This window comes from Pan troglodytes, chromosome 8, assembly GCF_028858775.2.
Source record: "Pan troglodytes isolate AG18354 chromosome 8, NHGRI_mPanTro3-v2.0_pri, whole genome shotgun sequence".
NCBI classification, from domain to species: Eukaryota; Metazoa; Chordata; class Mammalia; order Primates; family Hominidae; genus Pan; species Pan troglodytes.
Window position 1 is genome coordinate 135,161,877 of NC_072406.2, and position 13,124 is coordinate 135,175,000.

The 13,124-nt window shown below is 46.1% G+C and overlaps 1 long non-coding RNA gene across 2 annotated transcripts; it reads left to right on the forward strand.

Moving 5' to 3' along the window:
* The first annotated feature begins 844 nt into the window (after nucleotides 1-844).
* Nucleotides 845-13,049, forward strand: LOC107966952 (uncharacterized). 2 transcript variants are annotated; one of them, XR_001707009.2, is made up of 3 exons: nucleotides 845-890; nucleotides 3,117-3,250; nucleotides 12,684-13,049. It is a non-coding gene; the product is annotated as an uncharacterized LOC107966952 (long non-coding RNA). The 2 variants fall into 2 exon arrangements; XR_008537633.1 differs by lacking the exon at nucleotides 845-890 and adding an exon at nucleotides 900-1,060 and having other exon boundaries at nucleotides 3,121-3,250.
* The last annotated feature ends 75 nt before the right edge of the window (nucleotides 13,050-13,124 follow it).

The following is a 13,124-nucleotide window of genomic DNA, read 5'->3' on the forward strand; positions in this document are numbered from 1 at the left end:
AATATTCTGAAATTGACTGTGGGGATGGTTGCACATATCTGCAAATATATGAAAACCAATTGAATTGTACACCTTGCGTAGGTGAATTGTATGGTATGTGAATTAGAGCTCAATAAAGCTTTTTTTTTTTTTTTTGAGACAGAGTCTTGCTCTGTTGCCCAGGCTGGAGTGCAGTGGTACAATCTTGGCTCACTGCAATCTCCACCTTCTGGGTTCAAGCGATTCTCGTTGCCTCAGCTTCCTGAGTAGCTGGGACTACAGGTGCACCCACAACACTGGGCTAATTTTTGTATTTTTAGTAGAGACAGGATTTCGCCATGTTGGCCAGGCTGGTCTCCAACTCCTGGCCTCAAGTGAGCCACCCTCCTCGGCCTCCCAAAGTGCTGGGATTACAGGTGTGAGCCACCAGGCCCAGTCAATAAAGCAGTTTTTTAAAATGAAAAAATCCTGGCATGGTGGCTCACAACTCTAAATCCCAACATGTTAGGAAGGCCGAGGTGGGCACATTGCTTGAGCCCAGGAGTTTGAGACAGCCTGGGCAACATGGTGAAACCTCGTCTCTATAGAGAATATGAAAATTAGCCTGGTGTGGTGGCGCACACCTGTAGTCTCAGGTACTGGGGAGGCTGAGGTAGGAGGATCACCAGAGCCCAGGAGGCGGAGGCTGCATTAAGCCATGTTCACACTGCTGCAGTCCAGCCTGGACAACAGAGCAAAAGCCTGTCTCAAATAAATAAATAAATAATAAAAGTTAAAAAATGGGAGATGTTTATATCCATAGCAACAATATCAACAATATGTTGCCCAGGAGGCCCTGTGGCCACTAGCGACCTGGAAAATTCCTAGCGGCAGCCGGAATTCCAGAAGCCAAGTCCAGCTAGAACCATGAGGTAGGGAGCTGGGGGAAGAGCCCTGTGTGGCTTCTGCCAGTGGTGAATGACTCGAGCTAATGTGCCTCCACTTACATGTATTGATCGTTTACCTCCCTCTGTTCCCCACACTAGATCTATGAGCAAGGAGAAAGAAAAAAGGAGTTCAGGTTTAAACTCTTATCACTGAAGTGAGTCTCCTTCTACATTAAAAAACTATCCAGACCCTGTGGCAGGAATGGGCTCTGTTCTTGGGGCATAAATTTGTGTGTGTGGAAAAAAGACTTATTGGTGAACTTAGCAGTATTTTTCGTTGAACTGGCAGTTGCTAACCATTACACCAGTATTTATTTGATTCTTAAAGAGTACAAAACCATGGACCACAAATAAAGAAGATGGAGTAATAGTTTGTGGCTGGGCCACTAGCTTTAAACTTGAAATGAAGTGTCCAGTTTTGAGTTACTGTGTCCAACCACCATTTGTACAGTTTGAAAAGTGGGGGCATTTTTCCAGCCTGTCAGTGTGACTGTAGTTCATTCCCATGAATGATATTGCTGAAGGAGCAGTTGTTCTGCTATGAGCACCTCACTCATGACCAGAATATATTAAATGTATTAATCTGTGCCTCCCGGCGTAATTTAGGAAGGCCCTCTATTTGACACATTCCTGTACATCCTTGTTTTATTGCCTGCTCCCGCAGGTAACAATGTCTCAAAAGTCTTGCTCCTGAATGAAGTTAAAATTACATGTCACCCAATAGCATATGCAGTTTTGTGGCTTATTTTGCTGTCAAAATTACCACCGTGCAACAACATGAGGTGTTAATGGGGACGTAGCGTGATTTACCTCTCGGGCTCTGGGCTCCGTGGTGAGGGAGGACTCCTTCGTCCACGTGGCCACATGCGAAGGGAAGCCCTGGCCACCTCTGCCCTTCCACTCTGCCTTCAGTACCCAAATTGTGTCTCTGACCATGGCAGGTCTTTCCAGAGATGAAAATAAGAGGTACTTGAGATTCTCTGCCAAATAATTGCTAAGCTTGTTTTAAGTCATGAAGGGAAAACTGCAAATTTCAAGCAGGTTAGTCTTCCACCAACAAACAGCATTCATAACTTGTTTCCCAGTTAGACTGGTGACTACTATCCGTTAAGAATGTGCCCAAGACTTAATGCAGAAATGTCTTAATTTTAAGGCTAATGGGAACAGCTCTGACTTACAATTTGACGCAATGTTTTTCTACCCTGCCAAGCCTATGTCTTTGGAATGTTTATTATTTTAGGTAACAAGAAAGCCACAAAGCCAGGTTGCATCTTTTAGTGAGACTATGGATTCCCCATCCAGGAAGAGTATGGAATGTAGTTTAAGCCAGCCTGGGAGCCTGGACTAGAGGCTGCACTAGGAGGTTAATGAGTCCTAGGCACTTTTGCTTGTGTGGGTCCCTTCCTCCCTAAGAAAAAAAATATATATTTTATAACTTCTTGGGTATCAAGACAAATATAATCAACTGGGCATGGTGGCTCATGCCTAAAATCCCAGCACTTTAGGAGGTCAAGGCAGGAGGATCACCTGAGGCCAAGAGTTTGAAACCAGTCTGGACAACATAGCGAGACCGTGTCTCTTTAAAAAAATAAAATTATTGTTTAAAAACGATATATTTTCCAAGTAGGAGAACAGAAAAAAATAAACAATACAAAAATAAAAATAAAACAAAAAGATGGATATAATCTAGGCTGGACTTATTATTATATAGACATTACTATTATATTCATTTTTAATTTCTGATTTTAAAAGAAATAAAAGTGAAAACATTTCTGTGGGCCCTAGGCGCTGTGCCTGCTGTGCCTGATGGGTATGGCTGCCTTGACCTGTGCTGCGGGATTGAAGTGTCCAATCTTTCCCCGGGAGTTTATTTCAAGGCCAGCACAATCTGGCCAGGGCACCTCATGGAGGGACTCAGCCAAAAGGCATCCCACTTCCCCACCTCGGCACACAGTGTTTGCCAGGCCTCCCCCAGGGGCGACCCCAGGGCCTCTTCTTTCCCTCTCTCGTTGATTTGTCTTTATTTTAAATAAATAGGCCAAGGCCTCTGCTATGGATTTTCCCATGCATTTGAGAGATGGGGACAATTCATGAGTGCGAGACCAGAACGCTCCACCTGCGGGTGTGGCTGGCCACGATGATGGGAAGCGCGTTAGTAATGGGCCACCATGGCTGACCCCCGACCTCATCGACTGCCGCCCCTCTCCCCAGCCAGGTTCTGCTGTCCAGGCAGCTGCAGAGGAGTTTAAAGGGCAGCCATCGTCCCTGGTCAGCCAGCCTGCCATTAATAACATTTGCATCTGTGACAATGACAAACCTGCAGTACTTGAAGAGAGTTTATTAAGGTCAGTCTATAAATAAGAATTAAAAATTTTTAAAAATCGGTTGACACAGACGAACAGACAGATGAAGAAAGTGATTGGGTGAAACAATAAATATAAAAGTGGATAAGGAGCTCCCAGAGCTGGCCTGGAAATCAGAGCCCAGCCCAGTCTTCCTCCGACCTCGCCTGAAGTTTAGATTTCATGAAGACACTCAGAACTTGTAGGTTTTGTGAATCTAGGCCCTGGCTAATATTTTGTCATTTAATGCCTGTTCTCTCAGCTGATAAAAAGAATTGCAGCCATTTCTCTATGTCAAGCCCATAACTGAGAGCTGGTAAAATTTAAATGTCTCATCTGTCCTCTGGCTTGCATGCAGATGCCCTTCCCCGGGAGCTTGGCTCCAGGCCTGTGGGCTAGTGACAGTCCCCCGGCTTGCCCAGCTGGCTCTTGCTGTCTTGGGATGGACTGCCTGAGCAAACTGGCCAGGGGGATTGGAAGCGAGAAGTGTGTCTTCCTGTAGCTTGGTCCCCCATCTCAGAGAGTGGGATTCTCCCCCGCAGTCCACAGGTCTTTGGGGTTTTGGTGCACACCATCCCAGTCGACTTTCTCAACGAAGTGGCTCCTGCTCTGTAGGCCTTTTCAACGATCGTGGTGATTTTTAATCATATATTTAAGCAACTCTTTTCAAAGTTCTTTTGCCTCCGTTAGCTCATTTGGCCCCCACAAGAAGCCCAGGAGAGACTCAGAGCAAATTTGATTATCTCCATTTGGAAGATATACGGGGCACAGAGAGGTCAGGCTAGTCTGAGGTCGCTCCGCGTGTAGGCGCAGAACCAGGTCACTGTCCACTAAATGTACGAAGAGAGGGAAAGAAAGCAGTGGGTAGGAAGTCCAAGTGCTGCAAAGAAATGAAACTTAGCCAGCTTTCTACCCACCAGGAATGCATATTAGCATGAAAGTTAACTTGTCCTCACTTTGGTGACAACCAGGGAGCACTATGGTAGCTCTGCAGGGCTGTCAGGCCAGAAACAACCTTCAGAATCATCATATTATTAGGATGTGGTGCTTTATTCCAAATAAAGGAGTAAATGTCACTGTGTCTCATCCTTCCGAAAAGACAATTAGATGGAAATACTCATGGTAACTGCTTCTCAGTTAAGCAGAATTATCAACAAGCCAGAATGTCACAATAAGAAAGCAGGCAGTAGACAGGATGGAGAGTTCTCCTAAATGCTCTGCCCTCTGTTAGTCCTTAGATTCCCCATGACTCAATTCGAGCTTGAGGGTCTTAGGGGTGCAACACAGATTGGGAGCTGTACAGAGCTCAGAACCACAGGCAAGAAAGAAGGAAGACTTCAGAGCCGGAGTCTAAAAGAGAGGATTCTGCCATTCAATTCCGCTTATCAAATGTCTGGTATTATGTCCCCCAAGCCAGACCCCAGACCAGGAGCACCAGAGTGGGGAGAGAGTGAAGTGACCCCAGTCCCTGAGCTTCAGGTGGAGGACAGGCAAGTATGTGACTAATTGTGAGATGCAATGTGAGAACTGTGTCAGTAGTGTAGACACCATTCTGCCATGAAGATCTCTATCATAGGAAAGGAATTCTAGGAAGGCTTCACAGAGCAGGTGTCCCAAAAGAACTAAGCTTGAAGGAAAAGTGGGAAAATCCCATATGGGAAAGGAAACGGCATGCCAGGTGCTATAGGCTATGTCCCCTTAAAATTCATATGTTGAAGCCATTACCCCCAGAACCTCAGAATATGACTGTATTGGGAGATAGGGTCTTTAAAGAGGCGATAAAATTAAAATGAGGTCATTAGGGTGGGCCCCAAGCCAATCTGACTGATGTCCTTATCAAAACAGGAGATTAGAACACAGATGGGTACATAGGAAAGACCTTGTGAAGACCCAGAGAAGACGGCCACCTACAAGCCAAGGAGGGAGGCCTCAGAAGGAACAAACCTGCCAACACCTTGATCTCGGACTTCCAGCCTCCAGAACTGTGAGGGAATAAATTTCTGTCATTTAGGACACCTAGTTGGCGGTTATGTTTTACAGCCACCCTAGCAAACTAATAACACCAGGAAAGCAAAGAGCCCGGCACAGTTCTGGGAGTGGGAATGTATCTGAGTGTTTAGAGCATGGTGGTGCTTTGAGGAGTCTAGGTGGCCAGAAGGGGACAGAATGTGCTTGCTGGAGGCACCAGGACACCAGAGTTCTTGCCTCATTACCAACCGTTGTCCTCATGGGAGTGCCACGGCAGCCTTTCCTGGCTGTGCCCTGCTCCACTCCTGTCTCCCAGGGGAAGCTGGGCACTCATACCCTTTGCTTTGCTTTAGTGCAAACTTAAAGGCAGCTTCCAGCTCAGAATCTCCAACTCCTTCCCTGGGGTCTCCCCAGTGGCAACCACGTGCCTCCCACATGTTTGTGGGGGGTGGAGCCAACAGACACCTGTGTGAGTTCAGGGTTGCCTGCTCTCCTCCAACACCCTTGGCTTGCTAGCTTTCCACCCTAGGAGCTTCCCAGATCTCCCCTAGTAGATGGCTGCTGGGGGAAACCACTCAACTCAAAGCCACGGCCAGCTGGAAGATGTTTTGGAAACTCTCAGCTGACATTGCAGCCTCTGTGGTGTGGGAGAATGTGGTAGGCTGAATAATGGCCCCTCAAAAATATCAGGCCCTAATCCCTGGAACCTATAAAATTTTCATATACAGAGAATCTTTGCAGATGTGATCTTGACATGTGGGATTATCCTGGATTCTCACAGTGGGCCCTAAATGCAATCACATGTATCCTTATAGGAGGGAGGGAGAGGGAGATTTTATACACACAGAGGAGAAGGCACTGGGAAGACAGAGCCAAGAGATTTGAAGATGCTGGCCTTGAAGACAGTGTGATGCAGCCACAAACCGAGGAAAGCCAGCAGCTACGAGAAGCTGGGAGCGGCAAGGAAGACTTCTCCCCAGAGTCTCCCAGGGAACAAGGCCTTACCCGCACCTTGATTTGATACTGATTTCAAACTTCTGGCCTTGGTAATGGTGAGAGAATAATCCTGTTTTAAGCCACTACATTCCTGGTCATCAGTTACAGCAGCACAGGAAGCTCATGCAGAATGGCAGGCCAGGGATCCAGGTAGGGCTCTGACACCTGCTAGTTCCAGGCACTTTATGCTTTCTCCGATCTCAGTTTCCTCCCCTGAGCTCCCATTGTGTAATGCATCATTGCCATTGTGACAGCCAATCCTGGCCTGCCTGCATATGCATCCGGGTCAAGGGGCACCCACAGCACTCTAACCAGGCCTGGCAACTGCAGCGTTGCCCCACACGCAGCAGAATATCATGAACTTCGGCCTTGCTATCTGAGAGTCTGAGCAGCCCAGATCATGGGTGTTCGCCTTGACGTTCCCATTTGTTGCACCCAATCTGATGATAAACGCGGAGACCCCAGGAACACTGGCCTGGAAAGGCCCTGACAACTGAGAGATGTAGCTGAGGCAAGAGGAAAGAAAGGAAATGGCATTTTCCCTCCAAAAGGCCTAGGCCTTCTTGAATGAGCCATAGCCAGGGAGCCCCAGTGTGTGCTTGGGCGGTGTCCACCAGCAGTAATCCCAGAGGCCATTGCCCCTGGTTTCACCCACAGCGATGGGCAGCAGTGATGGGGGCCAAGTCACTGAAAAAGAAAGGGAAAGTGGAAGTGGGGCTAGGGGTAGGAAACGTGTACATCTGTGTGGGTTTGCCAGGAGATGGGGAGGCCTCATGTTTGAGGCGAACGTCCAGATGCCACCTGCTCAGGGGAGCAGGCTGCTCTGGAGCCCTCACTGCAAGCCCGGGAATGGGTCCTGGCCAGAAAACATGCAGGTGTTGCAACCAGGTGCAGGGAACTCTTCCTACAGACACACCTGTGCTGCCTGGCAGCACATCCTCCTGGGGTCCTCATCTGGCTCGCAGCCACCCTCCTCCTTGATCTCACTAACTGCTGAGTCACCTTCTGTGATATCATCCTCACTCTTTCTTCACTGGTCCTAACCCAGTCTGAAATCGTGTACTTTGTCCTGATTTATTGTCGATCTCTCCTCATAAGAATTTAAGTGCCTGGGCCAGGCACGGTGGCTCATGCCTATAATCCCAGCACTTTGGGAGGCCGAGGTAGGCAGATCATGAGGTAAAGAGATCGAGACCATCCTGGCCAACATGGTGAAACCCTGTCTCTACTAAAAATACAAAAAGTAGCTGAGCATGGTGGTGCATGCCTGTAGTCTCAGCTGCTTGGGAGGCTGAGGCAGGAAAATCACTTGAACCTGGGAGGCAGAGGTTGCAGTGAGCCAAGATCATGCCATTGCACTCCAGCCTGGGTGACAGAGCGAGACTCCGTCTCAAAAAAAAAATTTTTTTTAAGTTCCTGGATAGACCAGGCTGAGACTTCAGTCCCTCGTCTCTGCCACAGAGAACTCACTCAGGAAATATTGAATGAATGGGTGAATGAGTGAGTGAACGAGTTGATGAATGAGTGAGTGAATGAATGAATGAGAGAGTGATGCATGAATGAGTGAATGGGTGAGTGAGCAAATGGATGAATGAGTGTATGATGGATGAATGAGCAAATGAATGAATGAGTGACTGAGTGATGAATGAATGAGTGAACGGGTGAATAAGTGAGTGAATGGATGAATTAATGAATGGATGGGTGAATGAGCGAATGGGTGAATGAGTGAGCGAATGGGTGAATGAGTGAGTGAATGGATGAATTAATGAGTGAGGGAATGGATGAATGAGTGAGTGAGTGAGTGAATAGATGAATAAATGAGTGGGTGAGGGAATGGATGAATAAATGAGTGGGTGAATGGATGAATGAATGAGTGACTGAATAAATGAATGAGAGAGTGGATGAATGCGTGAATGAATTAATGAGTGATCAATGAATGAATGGATGAATGAGTGAGTGAGTGAATGGATGAATTAGTGAATGGATGGATGAATGAGTGAATGTGTGAGTGAGTGAGTGAACGGGTGAGTGAGTGAGTGAGTGAACGGGTGAATGAGTGACTGAGTGAATAAATGAATGAGTGAGCGAATGGATAAATTAGTGCATGAGTGAATGAGAGGGGGCACTCAAGCCCCCACACTGATATTCACAGATATTCCAGAAGCTCCACGGAGCCTCTGGGAGCTCAGAGGAGTGAGGGAGGTTCCTGTCCTCCTCTCTCTGATCTCCAGCCTGAGGTCCAGGGCCAGGGAGACTCATCAGCTGCCATCGTACCACAGGCAGGTTATGGTGATGGCCGTGCCTGGGGGCCAGACAGGGTCACGGAGGTGGAGGTGGGAGAGATGGCCCTGGGGGACTGGGGTTCAGTGGTTTCTCACAGTGTTCAAATCAAAGCCCAAAGGCAAGGACTTGGGCTTCTTTCCAAGAATGGGAGCCTTATTTAATCCATAATCCCACCATAGCTGATGATGCCTGCAGACCCCATTCTCAGCTCCACGTGGCTGCCCCCCTCTCTCTCGTGGAGCCAGATGTCCCACGGTCCCACCCACCTCAGGGGCATGAAGGTGCCCCTTTCATTTCTTCTCTACATTCCACTCTCTCAGTGACGTTTTAATCCATTCAAACTGGAAGGAAATCTTTGCTAATCACCCTCTGAAAATCTTTAGTTGTTAAAATTCTTTTTGTTGTTGTTGTTGCCGCTTAAAGTTTCATTATTTTTAAACAATCCAATTTTACGGGCATTGCATCCTTAATGTGCCCTAATTATGGGGGATGTTTTGGTAAAGCAGTGGGATGCTTCGTTCTGGAAGTTTCACCTTCTCCAGGAAGGGGCTGCTGAGGGTTTTTGGGGATTCCTACATTGTAATATATCATAATTGTGCATATTTTTACTAGGGGCTGTGAATATGTATTGTTACAAATAATTAAATTCAGCACAACCGGAACTGCATCCAGAAAACGCAAACCTTGCATAAAAGCAATAAAATTAGCAGCTTCCGATGAATCTTCAGAACTACCTGTATTAGAATCCAACCAATCCCTTCTCTTCAGTCAGTCCCCAAGAAGGAGCAGAAGAATGCAACTTCCATGACTCCACATGTGTGGGATGGAGTCAGGAAACCTATGTTTGAGTTCTGGCTCTGCTTTTTAACCAGAACCGTGGCCTTGGGTGAGTTCTTTTCTCCCTGAGCTTTGGATTTCTTATCTGTAAAACGGAGAAAATAGCAATGCAAGCTGTGAGAGTCCAATGAGATAATAGATCTAAACATGCCTTAGAAACTATGAAGGGCCAGATATACTACTCAGAGACCCAGCCTCTCCAGAAGAATGAATCGGAGGAACTAGAGGCCTTCTTACCCAAAACTGCTGCCTGCCAGCCAAGCCAGATGGTTCCATCCACCACAGGCACTCTGTCCCGCCCTTGGGCCTAAACAAACCTAACATTCCTGCTGCTATTTTGGGGCCCCCACTACCCTCAGGGCCCCAAGGTCAAACAACCTGGCATCTCTTTTTTCACTCCTGTTAGGAATTGGAGAGCCATAAAATGGATATTTCAGAAAGCCCAGTGCATGGGTCATGGGGCCAATACCAGCACTAGCAAGCTTCTTTAATTTTACTTAAAGGTAAAATTCAGTCACATAATGGGTGATTCTTTGAAATCCACCACTAATGTTTTTGGTGAACTCTTTTATGAAATAATTGCATAATTTCAGCAGGTTGCCCAGGGTCTAGAAAATAAATAAATAAATAAATAGTCATATAAGCCTTCAATCCACATTTCTTAAATAAAATGATTGACCAGAGGCATTTAAAAAGCACAGTTTGAGAGTATCCATGGAGATTTGGTTGGAAAATCTTAAACTACAAATTCTACAAATGGCTCCTCCTTCCTTAAACCTGAGCCTGGTCTCTGTTCAAGCAAGAAGGCAGGATCTCAGCGTCTGCACTGCAAGCAGTCCGAATACCCGAGTGGGGACTCTGTCAACTGGCCCATTCTCCATGTGTCATGGAATTCTCAGCCCGTGCGGATTTATCCTCAGCCTCAGACAGGGCGTTCTGGGTTTAAATATGCATATGCATATTGACAGGGCCACTTTCCTTAAAGAAGGGGAGGGCACAGAACAGGCCATGGCCATCTTTGCCATCTGTGGGTGCCCATGTGCCCGCCATCTGGAGTCATACTGGAGCCATGGTCACCTGGGCATACTGGCAGATTGTAGAAACACATGTTCCACTGCTTTCTTTCGATAGTACCTGCCGCTTGTTTATTCTTTGGTGTGAATAAAGATAACTTTTGTTCAGAGAGTGAGACAACTTACCAGAGCCCCCTTCAGATGCCATGAGACGGGCCTGGGGCCTTCTGGAACAATGAGGGGACACAGGCCCTCGTCCTGTTGAACACTCTGGGGAGCCACTCTGGGGAAATGCTGCTGTTGGAATATGACCAGGGCCCACCGAGAGAAGCCTTGATGCTGAAACCAAGAGTTACTCCTGCCATCAGGAGGGCAGATGGAATGGACAGGGTGGGCTCTGGGGTGGGGGTTCTGCTGAGGGGTTTCCTGCCCTGGCTGCTGCACTCGGCCAGTGGATGCCATTGCCAGACCTCCTGCTCCAGAAGCAGCAGCTTTCCCCCATGGTAGAGTTGGTTCCCAATTCCCTCAAGACAAAAGGCACTATGGCAACTAGACATGATTGTTGCGATTAATCACTCCTGACGTCTAAAGGGTTTTGCTCCTGAGGTCATCTGGCACAGTGGCAAAGCACACAGACCCGAGGGACAGCACTGCCACCTTCTTCTAGCTGGGGGAGATTGGGGACATCACTGTCATCTCTAAAACAGGAACAGCAATAATGATAATTACAATGGTAATTATATCATAGGGTCATCATCAAGATTAAATGGGATCATCTGTGTCAATTACCAAGCAAACACTAAGTGTTCAATATATTTTGTTATAACTTGCACTTATGTTAATCACATTTTATCCTCATGGTAATTTTGTAAGTTTGTAATTATTATGACTATTTTACTGGTAAGGAAATTGGTGCTCTGAGAGGTCCCATGACTTTCTTGTGGTCACTGAGCAGCAGGAAGTGGAGGTGGAGACAGTCCCAACATCCTCACGTGAAGCCCCCATCACTAGCGGAACCACGTTGAATCTTTCATGCACACCAGCACTTCATTTCCCCACCAAACCACCCCCAGAGCCCAGCAAACCAATCAACATGATCATCCAGACCAGTGCTGTCAATATGATGCTGTCAGTATACTGGATCCCAGTCCAATATAAGATTGTTCTTGCAATTAGAGCTCATCAGGGGATGAGCTGTCTGGGGAGGTAATGAGATCCTTGTCCCTGGAAGTGTTTAGGCAGAGGCCAGATGCCATGGGTCAGGTATTTCCCCACTAGTTGAGAAATTGGACAAGATGACGCTAAGGTACTACTATCAGGTTCTATGATACGAAGACATCAAAGCTTATCCTCAAGGAACCATTTCCAGTGGTGAGCTTTCAGACAATTAGTGGGCTGAATAATAATCTAATGATTGTTATGTGTGGCCACTTTTAATTAAAATTAAATCAAATTAAAAATTCTCTCCTCAGTTGCACCAGCTACTTGTGGCTGGGGGCTACCGCATTGGATAATGCCCCATTTGCATCACCTCTGCAGGGTCTCTTGGATGATGCTGATCTCTCCTCTCAGCTCTGCCTTTTTCTCCATGTACAGAAAACTTTATTTGGGTCCAAAGCAGAGCCTGTTTCATCAGCACCAGCCAACTGGGAGATAGGAGTGCTTCTCAAGCTTCATCCAATCTGACAGCAAAGACAGAAATGTTCCAATTTTGACCAGAAGGAAAAAAATCCTGCCAGGGCAAAAGGGAAAATTCACTCATCAAGTATTGTTTAAATTATTTGAAAATATACTGCATCTGTTTAATGTTTAAAGCAAAAGAAAGTGGCAAAGTAACCGAGCATGAGATAGCTTTCAATAAATAATCACGGAATAAATAGGAATATTCGCATGGGAGCCCTGGAAATGCACGAGTAGTTTGGTACCAATAAAATGCAAAGGATAAAAATAAAATACAATACAGCAGCAAAAGTATTTATATAAATCATGAAAATGTAGGAAAGAAAAAGAGCCAGCTGCTCCAGCTCACATTTGGAACAAGGTAATATGAGAAATATAAGCCTGCCACCAAAGACTGTATTAGAAGCTGGGAAATAACGAACATGATTGCATTGTAGTTTTTCCAAGGGTGAAATTTACAAACGATTTACTGTAAATGTTTACCCAGTGTACAATAGAGAAATGTGATCAGAGATAATTTATCTTAAAATTTTCACCACATTCTTATGTATTCCACTTGAGAAAGGGGCATAAGGTTTTTAAATGCGTTATTGTATATTCACCTCCTCCAGCTTCCCACCCTCTTTATTTATTTATTTTTCTTTTTGGCTTACCTTAAGCTACTGGACAAAGTTGTCTCTTTGATCCTCTGCTAAGAAAGTCAAGAATTGTGGCCTGCAGTGAGGTGCTAATTGATGACCAATCAGATCAATGCCTATTTCATTAATCAAGAGTTTCAAAGCAAAATCCACATGAAGGAAAGAAACTTTCCTCTCGTTCCCTCTCTGGAAACAGAAGCTTGACTGATGGATTCCCCTCCATGAGTTTGCTTCCACTGAATATGGTCCAAACTCTCATTTGCTGGACAAACTATTCTGCAGCCCAGTTCAAATTAAAGGCAAAGTCTTTGGAGCTGGAAGACAGAGGTTCAAGTTCAGCTTCCCCAAGTTGTACAATGTCTTTGTCAATAAAATGGGGCCAATGAATGCAGTTTTTGGAAGCTCTTTTCTATCATGAAGCACTAGGTGAGGGTCAGGTTATTATTGTGACAGATTTTGCTG